Genomic DNA, 3,825 nt, shown 5'->3' with positions numbered 1-3,825 from the left:
TTTGGTACTATTCCAAGCAAAACCTGTAGAGGAAAAGAGATGAGGGAGACAGAACTTTGTTAAAGGGAGAATTTCTGTCTTGTCCGAATTAATTTTATATCCAGATACAAGGGAAAATGCATCAAATTCGGCTAATAAAGGGGGAATAGAGGATTCCGGATCTGAGATGAACAAGAGGATATCGTCGGCATATGCAGAGAGTTTTAACTGGTGTTCTCCATAGGGAAAACCAGAGATAGAAGCATTCTGGCGAATGGAGGACAAAAAGGGTTCAAGAGCCAAAACAAAAAGAAGCGGAGATAAAGGACAACCTTGACGGACGCCTCTTTGAAGAGTGAAAGAAGGAGAGAGATGACCATTAACAAGAACAGAAGCCTTAGGAGAGGAATATAATAAAGAAACAAGAGATATACATTTGGGTCCAAAGCCATGCCATGTAAGAGATGCAAACAAGAAGGACCAGTCTACTCTATCAAAAGCTTTCTCAGCATCAACTCAGATGGCAGCTAAAGGGAACGACAGAGAGGGGGCTTTATTTAGGACATTAAGAAAAAGGCGAGAGTTATCAGAGGTAAGCCTACCTTTGATAAAGCCACATTGCTCTTTGCCAATGAGATGAGGCATAAAATAATCCAATCGTAAAGCAAGTAATTTGGCGAATAGTTTATAATCAACATTGACTAATGAGATGGGACGATAATTTTTGCAAAACTTTGGGTCCCTGCCATCATTCGGAAGCAGACAGATGGTAGCGTCTTGAAAAGTACCCGCAGCAGAACCCGAAGAAGCATAAGACTGAAAAAGTGTTAATAGCTTGGGCAGAAGAAGCTCAGAAAAGTGTAAATAAAATTCCACTGGAAAACCATCAGGGCCAGGAGTTTTACCTTTAGTAAGGGAGGAGAGAGCTGCAGAAAGTTCATGAAGGGTAAGATCAAGATCAAGGGAAGCAAAATTAAGATGAGACACAGATGGCTTAGGGAGTTTCTCAAAGTAAGAAGAAAGCATAGAGGAAGAAGGAGGAGATTCCGGAGTGTAGAGCTGTTGATAGAAGAGTTGGAACTGTTCAAGAATCTTGTCAGTCGTATGAAGGAGAGTATTATCAGATGAGAAAATAGATTCAATACAAGTGCGCTCCTTGCGGGATTTAAGATAATTAGCCAAAAACTTGCCAGTTTTGTTACGACCTCCGTAATAACACGCACTACTTCGAAGGAGGATAGAGGAGGCATTATCCGTAGAAAGCTTGTTAAAGGAGATTTTGGCGCAAAGAAGATCTGGAGACATACATTTAGCAGAAGAGCTATAGAATTGATGCTCTAATTTATTTACATGAGCGGGAGAAGATTTCCGTTTCTGAAGAAATTGTTTCTTCTCCAGAGAAACAAAGTCGATAATAAAACCTCTTGCCGTGGCTTTGAAAGAGTCCCAAAGAGTATGGGGAGGAATATCAGGGGAAGAATTAGTGAGAAAGAAATCATCAGTGAAAGTTCGAAAGGAAGAGGAGAAGTTAGGATCAGTAAGAAGTGAAGAGCTAAAACGCCACCGGGAGGACTTGGGGTGAGGGGGGAGTAGGTCAACATCTGTGATAATGGGAGCATGATCTGAGATTACAATAGGCTCAATAAAGGAAGATAAGAGATTCTGAGTGAGAGATTGAGAGAGAAAAATATAATCCAGTCTACAGGACGATGCATGAGGGTGTGAGAAAAAAGAATAATCAAGAGTGTCTGGATGCGTGAGTCGCCAGGAGTCAGAAAGATTTGTTTGAGATATAGTGTCCAGAAATTGCTTATGGGGTTTGTGGGGAACAAAGCGAACAGAGGACTTACGGTCCAGAAACGGGTCAACAATTTGATTACAGTCACCACCTAAAAGAAGGAAATCGTCTTTGTGTTGTATACATTTGTTTGTGATGACCGGCCAAAACAAACAATCGGGTTGCGTAGGAGCATAAACATTGAACACAGTTAAGGGAATAGAATTAAGCAATAATTTAGTCAAGATCCAACGACCTTCTGAATCTTTTTTTCCAGTAAAACTTTACATTTGAGCTTTTTATGAATTAAAATAGCAACCCAATTCTTTTTGTTGTCCGTTGGTGAAAATAAAACATTATCCACCCAACTCCTTTCCAATTTAAGAGATTCAACATCATTGAGATGAGTTTCTTGTAAAAGAACAATATCAGGGGTATAGGAAGATAAGTGGGAGAGTACCCTCTGTCTTTTAATTGGATTAACAAAACCCTTTACATTCCAAGAAATGACTCTAAATTGTCAAACAGAGTAAACATGATAAATAAATCCTAGAAACAGGAACATTACAAATATTATGAAAAAAGTAAAAAAAAACATGTGAAAAACAACTTGCATGAGAAAGAAACGGGCAAGAATAGAGAGAAAGAACAATAGACAACTCGGAAGAATAAGAAGTAAAAGAGAATGATGATGAGGAAGAAGCTAGGAAAAGAGAAATCCAAGAGGAAAAGAGACAATAAGAAGAGAAAAAAGAAACAAAGGATCAGAAAGAGAAAGCCAAAACTCAGAGAGAAGAAAGAGAAAGTGAAAAAAGAGAAAGAATGGAGAAAGAGGGAAAGAGGGAAAGAGAAAGATTAGAAGAGACAGTACAAATCCAAAAGGACGACTGAAGAGAACATACCTGAGGGGGACAAACAAACAGGAAAGGGGATCGAGGCGACACCGAACAAGACAAACCGCTCGAAGGGAGGGAACTCCACCAAACCAGGACAAGGAACTTGGAGGAAAGAAGCAACTACACGGAGTAAGGGAGGAACACATCAGGAACCTGCATACCGGTAAATAAAAGAACAAAGGTTATATTAAACACAGGCAACATGTTAAGCATAACAAAGAGAAAAACATCAGTACTTTATAACATGAAAGAGCAAACTAGAAGAACATCATAACATCATAACGTCATAACATAGAAAGATAGAACATAGAATAGTACAACATCATAAAAAGAATGTAAATCCAACAAAGGAGAAAGAACAATCAATCAGCCCGTAGGAGGAGAGGAAGTGTCCATGCCGCCGTTGGAGTGTATCTGGATAAAGTTCTTGAGTCCACCAGGGTCTTGAAAGGTTCATGTCTGGTTTTGATGTGTAACCTTGAAGATGCAGGGGTGGAACAAGCCATAACGGGCACCAAGAGAGCGTAATGGAGCACGGAGACCAAGGAATTATTTTCGCCTGGAGGCAGTAGCATTGGAAACGTCCTGGGCAAGGAACACACTCTGTCCCAACCAGGAAACATTGTGTTTGGCTCGGGCTGCAGATAGAACAGTAAGAAGATCAGTGAACTTCAGGAACAGAATAATGACTTCTCGGGGTTTAGATGATGTAGAAGTTCTGGGACCAAGTCTGTGAGCTCTCTGGATCGATAGTGAAGTGGAAGAAGGCATATCTAGAAGCTTTGGAAGAAAGGAGGTGAAGAACGCAACAGGGTTGTCACCTTCCAATGCCTCCGGAAGACCATAAATATGAAGATTGTTTCGTCTGTTCCTTTTTCCAAGTCCTCTGTATGCTGCTGCAGGGCCAATACTGATTTTTCTAATGAGGAAATGCGTTGAGCCTGTGACGGAATCTCCAGAACCTGCTGCTCTATAGAAAAGATTCTATTATCCATAGATGCCCATTTTTCCTTTAATAACTGCATGTCATTATTAGTATCGTCCACAAATGGACGTAAAGCTCTAATCTCTTCTAAAATTAGTTCCATGGAGATGGGAGATGAAGGTTTGTCTGGAGGCGAAGGATCGTGCTTGAGACGTTTTGAAGAAGTAACTGGAGGTGATGCTTTAGTG

The sequence above is a fragment of the Lissotriton vulgaris genome, unplaced genomic scaffold, assembly GCF_964263255.1.
Source record: "Lissotriton vulgaris unplaced genomic scaffold, aLisVul1.2 SCAFFOLD_4863, whole genome shotgun sequence".
Classification (NCBI taxonomy): Eukaryota; Metazoa; Chordata; class Amphibia; order Caudata; family Salamandridae; genus Lissotriton; species Lissotriton vulgaris.
The sequence above is the reverse complement of the archived record's forward strand: the minus strand, read 5'-3'. Positions refer to the sequence as shown.